The sequence below is a fragment of the Jaculus jaculus genome, chromosome 5, assembly GCF_020740685.1.
Source record: "Jaculus jaculus isolate mJacJac1 chromosome 5, mJacJac1.mat.Y.cur, whole genome shotgun sequence".
NCBI lineage: Eukaryota > Metazoa > Chordata > Mammalia > Rodentia > Dipodidae > Jaculus > Jaculus jaculus.
This window is the reverse complement of record NC_059106.1, coordinates 77,142,481-77,166,237: the sequence shown is the minus strand read 5'-3', so window position 1 is coordinate 77,166,237 and position 23,757 is coordinate 77,142,481. Positions and strand designations below refer to the sequence as shown.

The window sequence follows — 23,757 nt, the reverse complement described above, 5'->3', positions numbered from 1 at the left end:
TGATGCTGGCCTCATAGAAGGAGTTTGGTAGAATTCCTTCTTTTTCTATTTCCTGGAAAAGCTTAAGAAGCAATGGTGTTAGCTCGTCCTTAAAAGTCTGGTAAAATTCAGCAGTGAATCCATCTGGGCCTGGGCTTTTTTTAGTTGGGAGATTATTGATAACTGTTCGGATCTCCATGTTTGTTATAGGTCTATTTAAGTGATTAATCTCATTTTGATTTAATTTAGGTAGGTCATATAGATCAAGGAAATCATCCATTTCTTTCAGATTTTCATACTTTGTGGAGTATATGCTTTTATAGTATGTCCCTATGATTTTTTGAATTTCTCTGGAATCTGTTGTGATGTTACCTTGTTCATCTCTGATTTTATTAATTTGTGTCTCTTCTCTCTTTCTTTTGGTCAGATTTGCTAAGGGTTTATCAATCTTGTTTATCCTTTCAGAGAACCAACTCTTTGTTTCATTAATTCTTTGGATTGTTCTTTTTGTTTCTATTTCATTAATTTCTGCCCTAATCTTTATTATTTCTTCCTGTCTACTGATTTTTGGTTTGCCTTGTTCTTCTTTTTCCAAGGCTTTAAGGCGAAGCATTAGGTCGTTTACTTGCGACCTTTCTAATTTCTTAATATAGGCACTTAAGGCTATAAATTTACCTCTTAGAACTGCCTTCATTGTGTCCCAGAGATTTTGGTATGTTGTGTTCTCATTATCATTTGACTCTATAAAGTTTTTGACTTCCTTTTTGATTTCTTCATTGACCCATTCATCATTTAGTAGTGTATTGTTTAGTTTCCATGATTTTGTGTATGCTCTATAGCCTTTCTTGCTACTGATGTGTAGTTTAATTCCATTATGGTCAGATAGAATGCAAGGAATTATTTCAATTTTCCTGAATTTGTTAAGATTTGCTTTGTGTGCTAATATATGGTCTATTTTAGAGAATGTTCCATGTGCTGCTGAAAAGAATGTATATTCTGCAGCCTTTGGATGAAATGTCCTGTATATATCTGTTAGGTCCATTCCTTCTATGACCTCATTTAGTCCAGATGCCTCTCTGTTTATTCTTTCCTGGGATGACCTGTCAATTGATGAGAGTGGGGTGTTAAAGTCACCCACCACCACTGTGTTTGGTGTTATCTGTGACCTTAGTTCTAATAGTGTTTGTTTGGAGTGTCCTGTTCTTCAAAGTCTGCTTTATTCCCCCTGGATTAACAAATTGTCACCCTTCCTGGTATTGTGGAGTATAAGAAATGCAGGAAAGAAAGAGTCATTGAATTTGCAACACGGTCTTGTGTTTTGGAAATGGCCATGGGCAGTGTGAAGCAGGTTTGTTGGTTTGCCTGCATGGAGACCTGATGGAACCATGAGGATGGACCATGGGTTGTAGTGGAGACCCAGTTGAGATGCCAGGACCACAAGATGGCTGCTAAGCAGAGCTGCTGGCCTCAGATGAAGTTTTCCAGGACTGTGTCTAGCCTAGCTGGAAGGGCAGAATTGGAATGCCAGAAACTTGTTGCTGGTTAGAATTATTGGACTTGGAGACTTGTAACTGGCTAGAGTTGTTGGACTTTGAGCTACAGAGTTTGATGTTTGCCCTGTTTAACTCTTGTATTGGTTGACTATTTCTTTGCTATTATGCTCAATGCCATCTTTTGCAGTGTGTTTATTCTGTGTCATTATGGTTTTTTTGGGGGGGGCGGTTCTTGGTTTTATGGCTCAGTTAAAAGACCTTGGTCTATGGGAATGTTTGAACATCATTGGGATTGATTTTAAAAAAAACAAAAAAACTATGGGGTCTATTTAAAGTTGGATGAATGCATTGCATTTTTCTTTTTTTTTTTATTTATTAATTTAATTTTAATTTGTTTTGGTTTTTTGAGGTAGGGTTTCACTGTAGTCAAGGCTGTCCTGGAATTCACTATGCAGTCTCAGTCTGGCCTTGAACTCATTGTGATCCTCCTACCTCCGGCTCCCAAGTGCTGGGATTAAAGGCGTGCACCACCACACCTGGCCTGCATTTTAAATCCTGTATGGTTATCACTTCATGGGGGCCAGGGCCAGAATGTGGTGGTTTGATTCAGGTGTCTCCCATAAACTTAGGTGTTCTGACTGCTAGGTTCTCAGCTGATGGAGATTTGGGAATTAACTCCTCCTGTAGGCAAACACTGTGTAATCTCAGGGTAGCAAACTCACAGTGATCCTCCTACCTCTGTCTCCTGAGTGTGCCATCACACCCGGATTCCTTTTTTTTTTTTTGAGAGAGAGAGAATGGGCATGCCAGGGCCTCCAGCCACTGCAAACGAACTCCAGATCCATGTGCCCCCTTGTGCATCTGGCTTATGTGGGTCCGTAATCTTTTGGCTTTGGCTTTGGCTTTGGCAGGCAAACTCCTTAACTGCTAAGCCATCTCTCCAGCCCTGGAGCCTCTTTTTGATCTTTACCTGAACTCTTCTCCTAAAGTTCCTAGAAACCCTTGAGGGTTTGTATTGGAAGATGGGAGGCAAAATCATGTGAGTCCTCCTCTGTGAAAGTCCTTGTCAACTTGTAGCTCAAGCAGAACAAATTCCTGAGGTGACCATTTCACGTCAGAGGCCCTCTCGACCAGGACTGTCCAGTAGTGTGATAATGGAAATGGTCTGTATCTGTACTAACTAGGGTGGTAGCTGCCTTGTGCACTTGAAATTTAGGCAGTGTTACTAAGATTAAGGGGTTGAGGGCTTGAGAGATGGCTCAGTAGTTAAGGTGCTTGCTTGCAAAGCCTAACCACTTGGGTTCAGCTCCCTAGTGCCTATATAAAGCCAGATGCACAGAGTGGCATATGCCACTGGAGTTCATTTGAAGTGGCTACAGGCCTTGGCACGCCCATGTACTTTTCCCTCCCTCCCCCCTCTCTCATTAAAGACTAAGGGGGTGGATTTTTGTGGGGTGGTGAGGAAAACTGAGACAAGGTCTCATATTCTTTTTTTAAAAAAAAATTATTTGTTTGAGAGAGAAGAATGGAGAGAATGGGCATACCAGGGCCTCTAGCCACTGCAAATGAACTCCAGATGCATGTACCACCTGTGCATCTGGCTTACATGGGTCCTGGGGAGTTAAACCTGGGTCCTTTTGGCTTTGCTTGCAAGTGCCTTAGCTGCTAAGCCATCTCTCCAGCCCTCATTTTATATTCTTGACAGACTTAACTCACTTTAAAGTCCATTCTCAAATTTGTGATCCACCTCCCAAGTGCTAAGATTATGGGCATGTGCCACCATGTCCAACTGAAATTTATTTTAACTTTTTTGTTCATTTATTTATTTATTTATTTGAGAGCAACAGACACAGAGAGAAAGACAGAGGGAGAGAGAGAGAATGGGCGCGCCAGGGTTTCCAGCCACTGCAGACGAACTCCAGACGTGTGCATCCCCTTGTGCATCTGGCTAACGTGGGACCTGGGGAACCGAGCCTCGAACCAGGGTCCTTAGGCTTCACAGGGAAGCGCTTAACCGCTAAGCCATCTCTCCAGCCCTATTTTAACTTTTTATGTATGTGTATGTGTGTGCAGGTGCATATGCACATGTTGGTGCATGCTTTTGGAGGCCAGAAAACCACCTTTCATGTCATCCTCAGGAATTGTGTCTACCTTTTCTTGTGAGACAGTCTCTCATTGGTTTGGAGGTCACCAGTTTAGGCTAGACTGGCCAGCTGCAGGGAGCATTTTCTGTCCCCAACATTGGATGGCAGGAGGGGTATACCATACTTGGAATTTTTCCAAGGATACTAAGAATCAAATTCAGGGCCTCATGCTTACAAGGCAAGCACTATACCAGCTGAGCTATTTCCCTCTTTTTTGGTTTTTCAAGGTAGGGTCTCACTCTAGCCCAGGCTGACCTGGAATTCACTCTGCAGTCTCAGGGTGGCCTTCAACTCATTCTTCCTACATCTGTCTCTTGAGTGCTGGGATTAAGGTGTGCGCCACCATGCCTGTCTTCCCTGGAATTTTTAACTTAAGTTTAAATTGTAAGATTCATGTGTGGCTAGTAGCTACTGTATTAAACAATGAGCTCTAAACTTAGGTTCAAATTCATTCTCCTAACCCTGCCTGACTGGCTCAGGATTGCATCTCATAATTAACAGGTAAGGACATAATAATGAAAGGAGTTGCCAGGTGTGGTGGTGCACACTTTTAATCCCAGCACTCCCAAGGCAGAGGTAGGATCACCCTGAGTTCTAAATTCGAGGCCACCCTGAGACTACATAGTGAATTCCAGGTCAGCCTGGGCTAGAGTGAGATCCTACCTCGAAAAACCAAAACAAACAAATAAATAAATGTAGTTATCTGGGGCTAGAGAGATGGCTTAGGGGTTAAGGCACTTGCCTGCAAAGGATCCAGGTTCTATTTCCCAGGACCCACATAAAGTGGATACACAAGGTGGCATATGCTTCTAAAGTTCACTTACAGCAGCTGGAGGCCTTGACATGCCCCTTCTCTATCTACTTCTTTCTCTCTCAAATAAATAAAATTTAAAAAGGAGTTACCAGACTGAGTGTGGTGGCACATACCTGTAGGCTCAGTGATTGTGGAAACTAAGAGAAGATCACTTGAAACCAGGATTTTTGAGCCCAGGCTTCAGTAAGCATAGCAATCCCCTGTTGAGCAGTTAAGGTATTTGCCTGCAAAGCCTTAGGACCCAGGTTCAATTCCCCAGTAACCACATATATCCAGATGCACATGCATCTGGAGTTTGTTGAAAAAGAAAAATAGGCACCCAGGTGTGGTGGCGCACACCTTTAATCCCAGCACTCAGGAGGCAGAGGTCGGAGGATCACTGAGTTCAAGGCCACCCTGAGACTACAGAGTGAACTCCAGGTCAGCCTGGGCTAGAGTGAGACCCTACAATGAAAAATCAAAATAAATTAATAAAATAAAAAATAACCTGTTATAGGACTAAAGATCGTTCTTGGTTAAAAGTAATTACTTGCAAAGCTGACAGCATAGGTTCAGTTCCCCAGCACTCAGGTAAAGCTAGATGCAAGAAGTAGCATGCCCCTGGCATGGTAATACTCTCTCTCTGTCAGATAAATTTTAAAAGAATCCTATAATAGGGATTTTTAGTAAAATAAGACATTCCACTTTTTGTTTTGTTTTGTTTTTTGAGGTAGGGTCTCATTCTAGCCCAGGCTGACTTGGAATTCACTGTGAATTCTCAGGGTGGTCTCGAACTCAGACTGATCCTTTTACCTTTGTCTCCTGAATGCTGGGATTAAAGGCATGTGCCACCATGCCTGGCACATTCCACATTTTTTATGCATGCACACAGTGTGTATGTGCAGATGTGTGGGTGTTCCATGCACACATGTATGGAGGTGAGAGATAACTGGGTATCCTGTCACTCATCCATGTGTTTCCTTGAGATGGAGTCTCTCACTGAACTTGGAACTAAAGTTTTGGTCAGACTAGCTGGCCTGTGAGCCCCAGTGATTCTCCAGTCTCTGTCCACCACAAGACTGGGGTTATAGGTATGCATACCCAACTTTTTAAAAAAAATACATTTGTTAATTTATTTGAGAGACATAGAAAAAGAATGGGCACACCAAGGCCTACAACCACTGCACAGGAACTCCAGACACATGTGCCACCTTGTGCATCTGGCTTACGTGGGTCCTGGGGAGTCAAAGTGGCATCCTTTGGCTTTGCAGGCAGGTGCCCCAACTGCTAAGCCATCTTTCCAGACCCCATGCTCAACTTTTTTTTTATTAACAACTTCCATGATTATAAACAATACCCCATGGTGATACCCTCCCTCCCCCCACTTACCCCTTTGAACTCTACTCTCCATCATAGCCCCTCCCCATCTCAATCAGTCTCTTACTTTTGATGTCTTGATCTTTTCCTCCTCTAATGATGGTCTTATGCAGGTAGTATCAGGCACTGTGAGGCCATGGATATCCAGGCCATTTTGTGTCTGGAGGGAGCATGTTGTATGGAGTCCTGCCCTTCCTTTGGCTCTTACATTCTTTCCACCACCACTTCCGCATTAGACCCTGGGCCTTGGAAGGTGTGATACAGATATTGCAGTACTGAGCACTGCAGTCATTTCTTTCCATCACCATGATACCTTCTGAGTCGTCCCAAAGTCACTGTCATCTGAAAAGAGAAGATTCTCAGCCAAAAGTGAGAGTAGCATTAATATAAAGGTGTGAACCGTGCTCAACTTTTGATGTGGGTGCTGGGGAACAAACTCAGACGAGCTCAAGCCCTCAAGCAAACAGGGCAAGTACTCTTACCCACTGAACCGTCTTTCCAACCACTTGAGTTTTTTGTTTTTGTTTTTTTTGTTTAAAAAATATTTTTATTTATTTGAGAAAGTGAAAGAATGGGCATGCCAGGCCTCTATCCACTGCAAATGTACTCCAGGTGCATGCATCACCTTGTGCTTCCAGTTTTACATGGTTACTGGGGAACTGAACCCAGATTGTTAGGCTTTGCAGGTAAGTGCCTTAACCACTGAGCCATCTCTCCAGCCCCTAATTGTCTTTATTTTAAATATTGTATTTATTTATTTATGTACTTATTTGACAAAAAAGCAGAGAGAAAGAAAGAATGGGTGCACCCAGAGCTTCTAGCCACTGCAAACAAACTCCAGATACATGTGCCACCTTGTGCATCTGGCTTTTACACGGGCACTGGGGAACTGAACCCAAGTCTTAGGTTTTGCAGTTAAGTACTTTTATTTACTGAGCCATCTCTCCATCCCCCTTTTAATTTAATTTTTTCTGAGGGGGAGTTGAGGTAGGGGTCTCACTCTGGCCCAAGCTGACCTGGAATTCACTATGTAGTTTCAGGATAACCTTGAAATCATAGTGATCCTCCTACCTCTGCCTCCTTTGGAGTGTGTGTGTGTTTGTGTGTGTGTGTGTGTGTGTGTGTGTGTGTTTTGTTTGTTTGGTTTGGTTTTTTGAGGTACTATCCCATACTTACCTGAAATTCACTATATAGTCTCATGGTAGCCTGGAACTCCTTGCCATCCTCATATTTCTGACTCCCAAGTGATGGAATTAAAAGACATGTGCCACCATGCCCAGCTGAATTGTTTTTTGAAACATTGCCTCATGTAGCCCACACTGGCCTTAAACTCACCATCTTTCTAAGGTTGTACTTTATCTTCTGAGCCTCCTACCTCTACCTCCTGAGTCATGAAATTTCAGGTGTGCTCCACCATGCAGACAGTTTATGCAATGTAAGGGATTAAACCCATGACCTCATGCATGCCAGGCAAACACTGCCATCTAAGTTACATCCCTAGCCAAGGCTACAAATTTGAGAAGCCTAGTTCCTTTCTTCAAGGAGCTCAGTCTCTGGAGCAAACTAATGAGTACAGTCAAGCTCGGGGCATAGGTTGATAACAAAGTGAAGAAAGTATGAAGGTGTGGGTCTGCCTGGGAGGTTTAGTGTGATAGTTGTGACACTAGACTAGAAGAGAGCAGAGCTCACCCAGGCGCTGAGAGGGGAGGGCATTCCAGGCAGAGGGAACAGCGTGTGCAAAAGCGTAAGAGCAAGAAGCAGCAGGACTGTAAGGAAAGCTGCAGATAGTTCAATATGGAAATGTATGAAAAGCTGAGGGAGGCCAGGAGGAGTTTTGAGATCAGAATCAGGCCAAGTAGGTCCTATGCTATTCTGAGACTAGTGGATTAGGCTTCTGGGGAAGAAAAAAAAAGTCATTTTTCCCTCTGTGGAGAGCCCATACACCCCTGAGAGTCACAGAGGGCCCTAGAGCTTCTCCTGGAGCCAGACCATTCACGGATTCGTGGACGGCATGAGCAGGAGGGTGTCTGAACTGAATCCCCTTCAGAAGATGATTCTGGCATGGATGTGGAGGGCAGGCAGGCAAGCTGGTAAGGCTTACTGCAGGAGTCTAGGCCAAAGGGTATCCACATGTAAATAGAGCTGCCCCAGCAGAGACTTTAGTTTATATTGTCCTATTTATGCTTGAATTTCCTCCATTGAACATGCATCTTCTAATAGAAAATACATTGTGTGTATGTGTGTGTAGCTTAAACTAATGGCAGTCCCTACCAGGAGCATGTTTATAGCTGTGGCTAACATCAGTTTATAAACCCTGCCCAGGTCCCTCCATCTCTTGCCCCTAGGTGCAAGCCCACTGGGGTACTGCAGCACTTATTTGCACCTTCCATCGCAGCATTCAGCACTGTGTATCACAAATACATTCATCTAATTTTGTCTGGATTGAGAACTACTTGAAGCAAGGACCATATTGACTGACACAATTCCTGGATCGTAGAAGTTAGATCCTGGTACACCATGCCCTTTGCAGGGTACACTTGTGCATTCTTATGCACTTGGATTAAGGGCCCTGAGTAAACTTTCTAAACCTACAATGTGAAACCAGAACTTATTGTTGCCCTAGAGGAGGGTGTGGCCAGATATAGGGTGTGGTAAGAAGAGGAGGTGCAGAATGTCTGAGTGTACTTACCCTCTTTTGCTACAGCTAGCCTAAAAGCCATAGACAGGGTGTGGATTTTTCCTTTCTCAGTACTCCAGAGACCAAAACCTGCAATGAAGAATTGCAAGCTTGCCAGCAAGCCATCAAAGTCTAATGAAAAGGACACAGGCTTTGGGGCTGGAGAGATGGCTCAGTGATTATGGGCGCTTGCTTGGAAGGCCTGAGTTCCTGGGTTCAATTCTCTAGTACCCACATAAAGCTAGATGCACAAAGTGGTACATGCATCTGGAGTTTGTTTGCTGGGGTTGGAGGCCCTGGAATACCCATTTCTCTCCTCTCTTTCCTTGTTAATAAATAAAACTATTTTGATATGATGGAGAATGGAGTTTCAAAGGGGAAAGTGGGGGCAGGGAGGGTATTGCCATGGGATATTTTTTATAATCATGGAAGTTGTTAATAAAAATTTGGAAAAGGGGGCTGAAGAGATGGCTCACCCATTAAGGTGCTTGCCTGCAAAGCCAGAGGATCCCAGTTCAATTCTTTAGGACCCACGTAAGCCAGATGCACAATGGAGAGCATGCATCTGGAGTTCGTTTGGCATGCCCATTCTCTTGCGTGCGCGCGCTCTTTCTCTCTGCCTCTTTCTCTCTCTCAAATAAATAAATAAAATATTTAAAAAATTGGAAAAAAAAAAAGAGAGTGAACCCTACCTCAGAAAAAAAAAAAAATTGGAAAAAAAAGCAAATGGCAAATATATATATTAGAGGACATTGGCCTTAACATGAAGCAGACCCTAACTCTGTGACTTTAGCCATTAAGCCTTCTGGGTTTCTAGTTTATACCTGGCATAGAGATAGTATATTGGGCACAGAGTTGTGAAGGTGAATAATAAGACAATATGCTTGGCCATGCATGTTAGTTTCTTGTTCCTTGTTATATACATCTATCTGTACATGGCTCTAGGGAACATAAGGTCTACTCTTGGAGAAAAGAGGAGTAGGAATGTAGAGGAGAACTGAGAACATGTCTCTCATGGAATGTCCTCTCCCGGTTTCTTTGAACTGCTCATCTCCCCTTCCCTTGTGGACCTCATCTCTGCCACTTCAGGTCTCTGTTGCTTTGGATGGTGTTCTTGACCAGTTGGACCGTGTTTGCATCTGCCTGCTGCTTCCCCATCTGACCAAGGGATCGTGGGAGTATCGCAGACTCAGCAAGATCATGTTTAAATTTTGAACTGTAAATAAAGGCTGTTTTTGTATGTTTGGGTTGGTTTTGTTATTTTGTTGCTGCTTGTGTATTGCCCTTAAAAGGTTGTCATGACAGCCCTGTCCCATCGGCTTCAGCTAGGAGGACTAGCCCGGCTCTCACAAGAAACTGTAGTGGTTGTTGAAGGTAATTTTTTCCACTGGGAGATGCGAACACATATCTTCACCCCATATGGGACTGAGGTGGCCGACCAAAGTACCTTATACCAGTTTGGTGAGCCAATGAGTTTATTAAATTTACTTATAAAGCAGGGTGCGGGGTTGCTTACAGGAACGTGGAGCCCCCAGAGCAGCCACACCACCAGGAATTTTCATCCATGGCTGCTTAGGTGGAGCAAACTGTGTCGGGATTACCCCTATGAATGCTCTTCTCTCCGTCTCGGAGTGAAGGCTTACTTAATAGAGCATGGAGACCACACTTCAGTAAGTGCTCATTATCCCTTGATCGTTTACAAAAGCCTCCATACTCACGTTAAAAAAAAAAAGAAATCCCTCCATACTCCATCTCCCCCCGAAGTCATGGGACCTTGTGCTTGATTGCATACAGCTACCACAGGGGATGCCCTGAAGTCTTGGGTGGAGGTCTAATGGCCCACCCCGTGCTCTCTCCTGAGTGGTCCCAGCTGTTTTTATTTTTATATTAATATTTATTCATTTTGAGACAGGGTCTCTCTCTAGCTCAGGCTGACCTGGAACTCATTATCTCAAACTCAATCCTACCTCAGCCTCCCTAGCTCTGGGAGTAAAGGAGTGTGCTACCATACCTGGCTTCTAGCTACATTTTTTTTTTTTTTTTGAGGCAAGCTCAATAAACTGCTTTAACCACTACTTTTGATAAAGCTGCCAGTAATTGTTTAGTGTTTTCAGAGTGGAGGAATTGGCCATATAACTGTGGTCCCCTCAGGCTAACGCTGTGGACCTGCACGGCATGCTTAGTCCAGGGATGTTCCCAGTGGGCTCAGTTCTGTCAGCTCTGGAGCCTGTGGGAAAAGCCTCCTTCAGAGGGGGTTGAATAGTAGAGGTCTCAACCTCCCTGTCAAAGCCCTGTTTTCCTCATCTGTAAAACGAAGATGTTCTCATTGTTGCTGAAAGGGTCAACTAAAGAGTGGGAATGGTGGCCCGTGACAGTAATGCGTGGGGCAGTGAGCTTGCAGTGAGTTCTAGACTAGCCTGAGCTACACAGCAAGGCCAGATCTCAAACAAATGAATAAAGAGGGATGGTCACTAAGAGAGATCTCAAACAAATGAATAAAGAGGGATGGTCACTAAGAGAGTGGATAGAAAACTAGGTGCAGAGCCGGGCTTAATGGTGCAGGCCTTTAAGCCCAGCACTGGGAGGCAGAGGTAAAAGGATCACTGTGAATTCAAGGCCAGCCTGAGACTACATAATGAATCCCAGGTCAGCCTGGGCTAGAGTGAGACCTTACCTGGGGGAGGTGGGGAAGGGAGCTGGAGTGATGGCTTAAGCTTAAGGCATTTGCCTGCAAAGCCTAAGGACCCAGGTTCAATTCTCCAGGTCCCACATAAGCCAGATGCAAGGTGGTGCATGCGTCTGGAGTTCATTTGCAGTGGCTGAAGGCTGTAGCACACCTATTCTCTGTCTGCCTTTAAAAAAAAAAGGAGAAGAAAGAAAACTAGGTGCAGGTTGGAGAGATGGCTTAGTGGTTAAGGTGTTTGCCTGCAGGTCAATTCCCCAGGATCCATGTAAACCAGATGCACAAAGTGGGGCATTTATCGTGGCTGGAGGCCCTGGCAACATGTGTGTGCCCTCTCCCTCTTCCTCTCCCTCTCCCTCTCTCTCTCTCTCTCTCTCTCTCTCTCTCTCTCTGCCTCTTTATCTCCCTCAAATAAATAAATAAAAATAAAAATATTTAATAATTAAAAGAAAACTAGGTGCAAAGGTACTAATCCCAGCATTTTGGAGGTAGAGCAGGAGGCTCAGGTTGAAAGTCATCCGTGGCTACATGAGTTTGAGACAGCATGGGCTACGTGAAACAACCTCAAAAAATAAATAAAATAGAGAGTAGCATGCCTTGGGAAATGCTAGTTTAGGCAGGAAATAATCCAACGTGAAAAGATCCCACTTCCCACTGAGTAATACTAAAGCAGCAAAGGAGATTTCCTGGTGTTTCTTTCAAGAAGCATTTTCTGTGGTCTCCATTATTACTTTGGCATTTAGTGACAATCTCACTATGTAGACCTAGGTGTCTTGGAACTCAGCGTGATCCTGTGTTGGGATTATGGCATGTGCCACCATGCTGGCCCATTCCTACTTTCTTCAATCTCATGTTCAACTAAAGAGGCAGATGAAACCAGTCAAATTCTTTTTTTTTTTTTTTTCGAAGTAGGGTCTCACTCTGGCTCAGGCTGACCTGGAATTCACTATGTAGTCTCAGGGTGGCCTCGAACTCACGGCGATCCCCCTACCTCTGCCTCTCGAGTGCTGGGATTAAAGGTGTGCGCCACCACGCCCGGCTTCTTTTTTTTTTTTAAGTTGGTTTATTTATTTATTTGAGAGTGATAGAGAGAGAAAGCTGCAGAGAGAGAGAGAGAGAACGAGAGAGGGAATGGGCGCACCAGAGCCTCCAGCCAATGCAAACGAACTCCAGATGCATGTGCCACCTTGTGTATCTGGCTTACATGGATCCTGGGGAATCAAGCCTCGAACTGGTATACTTAGGCTTCACAGGCAAATGCTTAACCACTAAGCCATTTCTCCCGCTCCACCAGTCAAATTCTATGACAGACTAGAACCTGCTTTGAAGTACCTTTCCAGGACTGAAGAGATGACTTAGCAGTTAGGGTGCTTGCCTGCCTGCAAAGCCGAAGGACCCAGGTTCAATTCCCCAGGACCCATGTAAGCCAGATGCACAAGGTGGTGCATGCATCTTGAGTTTGTCTGTAGTGGCTGGACACCCTGGCATGCCTATTCTCTCCCTCCACTCTCAAATAAGAAGAGGAGGAGGAGGAGGAAGAAGAAGAAGGAGAAGAAGAAGAAGGAGGAGAAGAAGAAAAAGGGCTGGAGAGATGGCTTAGTGGTTAAGGTATATGCCTATGAAGCCTATAGACCCCAGTTTGTTTCTCCAGGTCCCATGTAAGCCAGATGCACATGGTGGTGCATGCATCTGGACTTCATTTGCAGTGGTTAAAGGCCATAGCACACCCATTCTCACGCTCTCCCTCTCTCTGTCCTAAATAAGTAAATTAAAATAAAATAAAATAAAAAGTACCTTTCCAGTGTATCCCGTGTATACGGACAAAGGAGGTGGCAAGATCCACAAAGGCCCTAGGTAACTTCCTGTAGCTACATAAGCAGGCCTTGGCATGTACACCATGGACAAAACACTCATCTGCTGAGGTCAGGATGGAGTTGCAGAGAGCATGAATGAACGAACAGCTGTGCCTGCATTCTTTTTTTTTTTTTTTTTTAAATTATTTATTTATTTATTTGAGAGCGACAGACACAGAGAGAAAGACAGGTAGAGAGAGAGAGAATGGGCGCGCCAGGGCTTCCAGCCTCTGCAAACGAACTCCAGACGCGTGCGCCCCCTTGTGCATCTGGCTAACGTGGGACCTGGGGAACCGAGCCTCGAACCGGGGTCCTTAGGCTTCACAGGCAAGCGCTTAACCGCTAAGCCATCTCTCCAGCCCTGTGCCTGCATTCTTGCAATGGGCTGACCAGCTGAATTCATTTACTCTTGGCACCTGTGTTCTGTGCCAGCCTCTGGCCTACTCAATAGAGCTCTAGGAAGGAATAGGATATGGCTTGTGCTTATGACAGGAGTCAGACAGTTTCAATGCTAGGTGAGAATAAGAATGTCTGCTCTCTGAGCTGGAGAGATGGCTTAGCGGTTAAGCACTTGCCTGTGAAGCCTAAGGACCATGGTTTGGGGCTCCATTCCCCAGTACCCACGGAAGCCAGATGCACATGGTGGCACATGCATCTGGAGTTCGTTTGCAGTTGCTGGAGGCCCTGATGTGCTTCTCCCTCTCCTCTCTCTCTCTCTCTCTCTCTCTCTCTCTATGTTGCTCTCAAATAAATCGGTAAAAATAAACAAAACAAAAAGTCTGCTCTCCTGAAGGCAGGAATTTTGGTCATGTAGGGTTTTGTGGTTTTGCTTTTTGTTTGTTTTTCAAGGTATGGTCTTGCTCTCACTATGCTGGCCTCAAACTCATGGCAGCTTGCCTCCTACTTTGGCCTCCGAATGCTCACAGGTATGCCCATTTTTTTTTTTTTTTTTTTTTTTTTTTTGTTCTAGCTCAGGCTTACCTAGAATTCACTATGTAGTTTCAAGGTGGCCTTGAACTCAGGGTGATCCTCCTACCTCTACATCCCTAGCTGTGATTAAAGGTGTGCTCCACCACACCTAGGTGGGTTTTTTTATTTGTCTTTTTGTGTGTGTGTGTGGTTTTCAAGGTGGGGTTTTGTTCTAGTCCAGGCTGACCTAGATATCACTATGTAGTCTCAGGGTGGCCTTGAACTCAAGGCAATCCTCCTACCTCTGCCTCCCAAGTGCTGGAATTAAAGGCATGTGCCACCACGCCCGGCTGTTTGTTTGGATTTTGGTTTTTGGTTTTAGAAAGACAGAGACAGAATTGGCACGCTCAATTCTCAGGGCCTCCATCACTGAAATCAAACTCCAGACATTTCTGCTACCTAGTGGGCATGTGAGACCTTGTACTTGCCTCGTCTTCGTGTGTCTGGCTTACATGGGATCTGGAAAGTCACATATGGGTCCTTAGGTTTTGCAGGCAAGTGCCTTAACCACTAAGCCATCTCTCCAGCTCTGGTTTTACTTTTTAACTTCTGTGTCCTTAGTCCTAAAAGAACTAAGCACTTATGTCTAGTAAATACTTGGCATGTAGTGCATGAATGAGTGGAAAATAACAGTGTGTATGAAATGGCTTTAGAGTGGAGAGATGAGTTGAGAGGAAGACAGACTCCTTGGAATAGCTCTGTTCATGACCCCTTCCCCAGGGCTCAGAGAACGTGGTAGAAGAGAGGACAGAAAGAATGTTAACAGCCAGAGGATGGGAGGAGTGCTTTGGAACACAGTCTTCCTGACAGGAAGTGGCTGTTGCATGCATAACCTGACAACACAGAGGCTGTCCTTAGCAGAAGACCTGCACATTATTGGACCTGTCAACATTTTGCCATGGATGATGAAGGAAGACAAAAAATAAAAAGACACAAAAGCAGTCAGGCGTGGTGGTGCACACCTTTAATCTCAGCACTTGGGAGGCAGAGGTAGGAGGATCACTAGGAGTTCAAGGCCACCCTGAGACTACATAGTGAATTCCAGGTTAGCCTGGGCTAGAGCCATACCCTACCTCAAAAAAAAAAAAAAAAGACATCAAAGTAGAGGAGGGAGAAAGGGTTAGTTGGAAAGAAGGGGTTCAGTGGAAGGGGTGGGTAGGAGAACAAAAGAAAGTAATGGGAGAAAAAATCTTGGAAGAATTGACATCTCAGGTAAGTATGGACAAATTGGTTGGGATTAGGATGTTGGGGTGGGAAAGGGGAAACTATGTTCTTAAGCCAGAATCCCTTAGAAAGGGGGGACAAGATGAAAGTTACTTTGTGAGGGAGATTTTTGGGATGGGTCATTTAAAGGTAGAGAAGAATTCTATGGAAGACTGGGTGGTATGAGCTCCCTGGGTAGCCAAGGGAACCAGCAGAACTCTGAATGGAGAGCTCCCCACTTTGCAACAGGGAATGAATTTTAGCACAACAGATCCCCGGTGCATCAGTGACATCTTTTTTATCAGCTCATCTTCCTTGACTATGAAGAGAGCTGAGTGAAATGCTCTCCTAAATAATGTTTTAAAGACAAATGTTAACAAATTTGTATTTCTGCTTAAGAAGCCATCCTAAAGCATTTACTTTGGTTTCTCACTGCTATTTCACCACCACCAACCCCCTCTTTTCTTCCTTCCTTTTTTGGACTTTTTGGGGGTATGTGGGCATTCACTATTATGTTTGCCAGAGCCTGCAAGCTCCCAGGAAATTTTCACATCATCACTTCCCATCTCCTTGTTGGTGGTGCTCTGAGCTTACAGAAGTCCAACATGGCTATTGGCTTATAACTGGGCTCTGAGTATCCAGACATAAGTACTCATGCTTGCATGGCAAACACTTTATCCACAAAACTATCTCTCTAGCATATTTTGTTTTGATTTTTAAAAATATTTTTATTTTTAATCAGCGCAACCCAGAGGAACGTGGAGACTGCGCCTGGGCAGGCCAGGCTGCTGGGGTGGCGTAGGGCGGAGCACTGCAGACGCCAGGCTTGGGCTGCTGCTCTGCCTTGCACTAACTAAGCCTGGAGGCCTCCCCAACTGGAGCCCTGACCCAGGACCCGGGCCCCAGTGCTGGCTCCTGCTCACCCACCAAATTCCAATGCCTGACCAGTGGCTACTACATACCTTTTGCTTAGCAATATGATGGCAACTGGGATTGTATAGATGGCAGTGATGAGGAAGAGTGCAGGATTGAACCATGTGCTCAAAATGGGCAGTGTCAACCACCCCCTGTTCTCCTCTGCTCCTGTGACAACATCAGTGATTGCCCTGGTGGCACCAAAGAGAACCTTTACAACTGCAGCCAACAGCCCTGCCCAGAAGGTCAACAACAATGCACACTGAGTGATGCCTGCATTCCTCACACGTGGCACTGAGATGGCATCCAGACTGTTCTGACTCTAGTGATGAGCGTAGCTGTGAAACCACAGAAACTGACAAGATCTTCCAGGGAGGGAATGCCACAACTATGGGGACCCCTGTCACCCTGGCAAGTGTCATCTCTCTCAGGAATACCACAACTGCCTCTGTCTGGGACCCATCTGGAAACCCAAGTGCCTATGGGGTTATTGCAGCTACTGGCGTGTTGAGTGACAGGAAGTGCTGAGTGTAGGGCCAGGAGGCAAACACAGTTCCCAATTATCTGTGTCATGCCACCCGGGCCTCAGGCTCCAGAACAGGGGAGAGCTATAGAAGCCCACAACCAAGGACACCATCAAGTAAAAAATTAGTACAACCTGGATGATAGCACCGAAAGAGCCCAGCTTGGAGAATGAGACCTGGCCCAGAGATGCATCCTGTATGCCCTGTGGCATGGCAGTCTCGTCGATGAGCAGCTCCAAGATATGAATGGCTACAAGGAGCACAGACAGGCTCGTCAGCACCAGCAAGCACAGCATAACCAAAGGGTAGCCCAAGTTCCACTGCCAGGCTGAAGCCTTCCACCCCTTCTCCAGAAGGACCCTTTGTGTTTGCAGAGCCAGAACCTGCCTGTGTAGCAGCTCCATGTCTAAAGGCAGCCAGCAGGAGGTGGGATTACAGAGCCTGCAGGTCAAAGCTGCTTCTTCAAAGGCTGAGCAGTTCAGCTGTTCTTCAAGATCTTCTAGTAGCTGGGGTTTGACCAGTAGTTTCCCAGTGACCGAGAACATGCAGGCAAGACCTAGTGGAGGACACACCAGGAGCAGCAGGACACCAAGGAAGGAGATGCAGGAGTAAAGATAGGGGAGGTAGTACTCCCAGAAGTCATAAAGTGAGTCCCTGCTGGGACATCACCACCGTCTTGTAGACCCGACCTAGGACACCCTTTCTGGAGCCAGCAAAGCCCTCAGATTCCGTGAAGAAATATGCAAATGGAATGAGGAAGATGAGGGACAGATTGGAGAAGAGGAAAACAAGGTTCCTGAGACCATGGATAAGGGAGCCATTGAGCCACTGGATGCAGTAGTTCTGTGGCAGTGAGAGCAGAACCTCGTTGCTGATAATGGAGAAGGGCAAGAGGAGGACAGCACCCAGGGCAACTGCCAGGGTAAAGGTGCACAGCTCCAGTGCAATCTTGTTGACAGTGGCATCTTCACCATCCACTATGGTGAACTCAGCAGGCCTCTTGAGTCTGGTCAGGAAGATATGGCAGAGGATGTAGAGTGTGGCAAATAGAAGTACTGAGATGATGCACTCGCGGACGCGGTTGTGGAAGAGTTGCTCTCGCACGGATAGCACCTCGGAGTCAGGTGCTTCCATACTCTGCTCAGCATGACTGGAGTAGGAGGTCTCTCCGGGCCCAGAGAGGACGAGCGGGGGATGGAGGGAGGCCACCGTCTGCCGAGTGCCCAGTCAGGCAGCCTTTTCTTCCTTGCTTTGAGTTTTTAAAAATATTTATCTGATAGAAACAGAAAGAGAGAGAGAGAGAGGTAGATAGAGACAGTGAACATGCCAAGGCCTCCAGCTGCTGTATCCAAACTCCAGACACAAGCACCACCTTGTACATCTGTTCATGTGGTGGTCTTAGAGAATCGAACCTGGGTCTTTTGGCTTTGCAGGCCAAAGGCTTAACCACTAGGCCATATCTTCAGTCCTGATTTTTTTATTTATTTGTTTGTTTGTTTAAGGGATGGTTTCACTCTCAATCACCCAGGTTGACCTGGAATTCACTCTGTAGTCTCAGGGTGGCCTTAAACTCAAGATCCTCCTTCCCATGCTTCCCAAGAGCTGAGATTAAAGGCAATTGCAACCAGCTCCTGATTTTTAAAAATATTTTATTTATTTGAGAGTGTGAAAGATGTACATAGAGTGAGAATGAGTGTGCCAGGGCCTCTAATCTTTGCAAACTCCAGCAACCCAGGTTGTTAAACTTCAACTTTGTAAGCAAGTGCCTCTAGTTACTGAGCCATCTCTCTAGCCCTTTATTTTTTAATTTTTTAATTTTTAATTTATTTATTTGAGAGCTACAGATACAGAGAGAAAGACAGATAGAGGGAGAGAGAGAGAATGGGCGCGCCAGGGCTTCCAGCCTCTGCAAACGAATTCCAGACGCATGCGCCCCCTTGTGCATCTGGCTAACGTGGAACCTGGGGAACCGAGCCTCGAACCGGGGTCCTTAGGCTTCACAGGCAAGCGCTTAACTGCTAAGCCATCTCTCCAGCCCATAGCCCTTTATTTTGATTATTTATCTATATAGATGTTTTTGGATTTTCAAAAATATATTTATTTATCTGAGAGAGAGAGAGAATGGGCGCACCAGGGTCCTCTAGCCACTGCAAACAAACTCCAGATGCATGCACCCCCTTGTGTATCTAGTTTACGTGGGTCCTGGAGAGGCGAACTGGGATCCTTTGGCTTTGCAGACAAACGCCTCAACTGCTAAACCATCTCTCCAGCCCATTTTTCTGGATTTTTTTTTTTTTTTTTGGTTTTTCAAGGTAGGGTCTCACTCTGGCCCAGGCTGACCTGGAATTCACTATGGACTCTCAGGGTGGCCTTGAACTCACAGCAATCCTCCTACCTCTGCCTCCCAAGTGCTGGGATTAAAGGCGTGCGCCACCACGCCCGGCTGGATTTTTGAGGTAGGGTTTCACACTAGCCCAACCTGACCTGGAACTATGTAGTCTCAGGATGGCCTCAAACTCATGGTGATCCTCCTACTTCTGCTTTCCAAGTGCTAGGATTAAAGGCATGCACCACCACAACCGGCTCTTATTTTGATTTTTTTTTTTTTTTTTGGTTTTTCGAGGTAGGGTCTCACTCTAGTCCAGGCTGACCTGGAACTCACCACGTAGTCTCAGGGTGGCCTCGATCTCATGGGGATCCACCTACCTCTGCCTCCCGAGTGCTGGAATTAAAGGCGTGCACCACCACACCCGGCTTTCATTTTGATTTTTGAGACGGGACCTCACTGTGTAGCTCAGACTGGCCTGGAAATCACTGAGATTCTCCTGCCTCCACCTTCCAAGTTCTGGGATTATAGGCATGTACCACCACACTTGCTGCCATCTGCCATATTCTTTTTTTTTTTTTTAATATTTTATTTGAGAGAGAGAATGAATCAATGGGCATGCCAGAGCCTCCAGCCACTGCAAATGAACTCCAGACACATGCACCACCTTGTGTATCCTGGGTTAAATGTGTACTGGGGAATTGAACCTTGGTCTTTAGGTTTCACAGGCAAATGCCTTAACTACTAAGTCAGCTCTCCAGTCCTATTTATTTATTTTTGAGAGAGGGAGAGAGGCAGGTAGAGAAGGGAATGGGTGCACCAGGGCTTCCAACTCCTCCCTTGCTGCCATTTTCCATGTATCTTTGCAACTCTTTTTTTTTTTTTTTCAAGGTAGGGTCTCGCTCTATCTCAGGCTGACCTGGAATTCACTATGTCATCTCAGGGTGTCCTTGAACTAACTCACAGTGATCCTCCTACCTCTGCCTCCCAAGGGCTGGGATTAAAGGTGTGTGCCACCACGCCCGGCTATTTGCAACTCAATTTTGAGGGGAAACTCTCAACCCAATAGGACATGTTTTTTAAAGTCTTCAGTGTTGGCAGACTGCCCTTTTTGTTTGTTTTTCAAAGTAAAGTCTCACTCTAATCCAGGTGTCCTGGAATTCACTATATAGTCACAGGGTGGCCTTGAACTCATAGTGATCCTCCTACCTCTGTTTCCTGAGTGCTGGGATTAAAAGCATTCACTACCATACCTGGCTTCAGACTGCCTTTTGAGGAAAGATATTCCTTCCTTCCTTCCTTCTTTCTTTTTTTTATGAGAGAGAGAATTGGCATTCCAGAGCCTCCAACAACTACAATTGAACTCCAGACGTGTGCATCACCTTGTGTGTTCGGCCTAAGTGGTATCTGGGGAGTTAAGCACGGGTCCTTGGGTCCTTAGGCTGTGCAGGCCTTAACCGCTAAACCATCTCTCCACCCCTGAGGCAAGATATTCTTCACATTCCAAAGTCATCTAGAAGCTGGGTGTGGTGGTGCACACCTATAGTCCTAGTACTCAAGAGAGTTTAAGGCTAGCCTGGGGCTACCGTGAGCTCCAGGTCAGCCTGGACTAGAAGAGAGAGACCCTGCCTGGCAAAAGAAAAAAAAAAAAAAAGGAGGGCTGCAGAGATGGCTTAGCGGTTAAGCACTTGCCTGTGAAGCCTAAGAAGCCCGGTTCAAGGCTCGCTTCGCCAGAACCCACGTTAGCCAGGTGCACAAGGGGGTGCACGCATCTGGAGTTTGTTTGCAGTGGCTGGGAGGCCCTGGCGTGCCCATTCTCTCTCTCTCTCTGCCTCTTCCTCTCTCTGTCTGTTGCTCTCAAATAAATAAACAAAATATTTTTTTAAATAAAGGAGGGCTAGAGTGATGGCTTAGTGGTTAAGGCATTTGCCTGCAAAGCCAAAGGATCCCAGTTTGATTCTCCAGGATCCACATAAACCAGATGCACAAGGGGTTGCATGCATCTGGAGTTTGCAGTGGCTGGAGGCCCTGGGTGTCCATTCTCTCTCTCTCTGCCTCTTGCTGTCTCTCAAGTAAATAAATAAATAGAATAGAATTAAAAAAAAAAAAAAAGAAAAGGAGAAAGAGGGAAAAAACAGGTTTTTAAAATATTTATTCTTTATTGTATTTATTTATTTATTTAGAGACAGAAATAGACAGAGAGACAGATAGAATGGGTACACCAGTGCGTCTAACTACTGCAAATGAACTCCAGGTACATGCACCACCCTGTGCATTTGCCTTACTTGGGTAGTGGGGAATTGAACCTGCCAGGGTCCTTAGGCTTTGCAGGCAAGTGTCTTAAGCATTAAGCCATCTCTGCAGCCCCATCTCCGTTTTTCTATGCCCCATAATCTGAAGGTAAGAATGATTTCTTTCTTTTTTTTTTTTTTTTTTGAGGTAAGGTTTCCCTTTAGCCCAGGCTGACCTGGAATTTACTATGTAATCTCAGGGTAGCCTCGAATTTAGGGATCCTCCTACCTCAGCCTCCCCAGTGCTGGGATCAAAGGTGTGTGCCACCATGCCTAGCTTGATTCCCCCCTCCCCCCGGCTATTTGAGACCAGGCTGACCTAGAATTCACTCTGTAGTCGCAGGGTGGCCTTGAACTCAGAGCAATCCTCTGCCTCCCAAGTGCTGGGGTTAAAGGCATGTACTATCACACCCAGCTTCAAGAATGGTTTTTAAATGCTTAAGTAGTCAAAGTAATCTAAAGATTTTTCTTTCTGTTTTATTTATTTGAGAAAGAGAAAGAGGCAGATAGAGAGAATGGGGTCACCAGGGCCTTAAACCACTGCAACAAACTCCAGATGCATGTGTCACTTTATGCATCTAGCTTAATGCGGGTATTAGGGAATTGAATCTGGGTCTTTAGGTTTTGCAGACAAGCCCCTTAGCTGCTAATCTCTCCAGCCCTTAAAGAAGATTTTTGTAGCATGTGATGATTATATCAAATTCCCAGTGTAGTGGTGTATGCCTTTAAACCCATCCACTTAGGAGGCAGAGATAGGATTGCCATTGAGTTACAGGTCAGCCTGGGCTTAGAGACCCTACCTTGAAAACAATACAAAATAAGAAGGCGGGGGAGGAATTCCTATTTCAGTACTTTTTTGTATTTGTTTTTTGAGGAAGGGTCTCACTCTAGCCAGGCTAACCTGGAATTCACTATGTAGTCTCAGGTGGCCATGAACTCACCGTGATCCTCCTATCTCTGCCTACCAGTGCTGGGACTAAAGGCATGTGCCACCACGTCCAGATGAAATTCCTATTTCAGAGACCATAATTTTTTTTTAGAACATATGAATACTGCTTTCAACCACTGCAGTAATTAGGAACCAACAGCCCACAAAACTTTAATGTTTGGCCCTTACAGAAAAAGTGCCAGTTACACTTTAAGTAATTGCAATAAAAAAAAAAAAAAAAGAGGAAGACTGGCTTGACTTCAGATTTTTAGGAGTGATAGGAGGCCTTAAGGAAGTGGAATGGATATGCTTAGATGGAACCAGGAGTAAGGACTACCGAACTAGCCACATGTGCATATGGTTTTACATGGATATTGGGGAATCGAACCCGGTGCCCTGAGCCCACAGGCTTTGCAAATAAGTGCCTTTCACTGTTGAACCATTTCTCCAAGCCAGAAGCCAATTTTTAAAATGATGCCACTCCCTACTTACAGCTGTAAAGTTGTCCTACTCATTTGTGTCCTCAGGATAAATATCCAGTTAAATGCCTCTAGTTGCCTCTGCCTACCTCTGTATTGAACTCTTTTATTATTTGCAGTCCCCTTGAAATCCTATCACTTCTTGGTTCTAGGCTTTGGTATAAATTTCTGCCTGAAATGTGAGTCCTCTTTTCTTCCTGTTTCCACTTCCAAAACTCTTTTGCTTTCCCATCTATTAAGCGTTGGGCGTTTAAATTTCCGAATCCATCCGAAGGCAGAAACCGACTCGTAAACTATTTCATCACCAATTACTAGTTGTAAGCTTAATAAAGAATGAATGAAGGTAGGTGGAGGACTTCAACATCAGGTGGCAGCCTCAATTTTACGGGCTGTCAAACACGGAGGACAATCCTTATCCACATAGCTGTTTGTTGGGGGGGCGGTGGAAGCAAAAAAAAAAGGGGGGGCCTAGTGTATCCAATAAAACGTGAGTTGAAATTAAACCTGATTTGTGGCCAACACGAAAACGATGTGAATACTTATGACATACATTCCCTGTATACCTGCTACAATAGATGGCAAAGCAGGTCCCCACAGGGAACACCCCCGCCGTCCACACGCGTAGCTGAGAGCCTCCAAGGTGACTACCGCCAAAAGCGCACACGTTTGTCAGGTCCAGCAACCATTCCAGGCAAGACCACCCTCGCGGCGGCGGTACAGGTCTCCGAGCTGGGGGGAGAGGGCCGGAGGCCTCCTCCTCCGGAGCGGCCACGGGGTCGGACCCTCCTCAAGCCCTAGCACAAGCCACGTATTCCCGGCCCACGTGCTTGGTGGAGCCTTCTCCTACTCCTGCACAATCCCCAAGCCAGGGCCCACCCACCCAGGTTGCAGCCTCGTGAAAGTCACGTTCTCTCTGCTCGTCCTCTCGGGTACTCTATGGTTCTCGTGGTGACTACTCTAATTCTAGTTCCGGTCTCTATGGCGGCGGAGGCCGGAGCGGTTTGTAGGTCGGCCAAATTAGCCGCCTAAGGGCCCAATGAGAGTGTAGGAGTGATAAAGGATTAACCAATAGAAGCCAAAAACGGGGGTCAGGTGGATGGATTGACAGCACTTATAACCAATG

At 45.5% G+C, this 23,757-nt stretch overlaps 1 protein-coding gene and 2 pseudogenes across 3 annotated transcripts in view; 2 read left to right on the top strand and 1 right to left on the bottom strand.

Moving 5' to 3' along the window:
• Ppih (peptidylprolyl isomerase H) overlaps positions 1 to 9,703 on the top strand; it is a 31,384-nt gene extending 21,681 nt beyond the window's left edge. For all 3 annotated transcript variants that reach the window (XM_045149952.1, XM_045149954.1, XM_045149953.1), the window contains one exon: positions 9,553 to 9,703. The gene's annotated coding sequence lies outside the window, so the exon portion shown is untranslated. The remainder of the gene's footprint in view (positions 1 to 9,552) is intronic.
• A 413-nt stretch (positions 9,704 to 10,116) lies between these two features.
• Positions 10,117 to 23,586, top strand: LOC101608559 (annotated as a pseudogene).
• On the bottom strand, positions 16,606 to 17,744 carry LOC101608274 (annotated as a pseudogene).
• Positions 23,587 to 23,757: the final 171 nt, after the last annotated feature.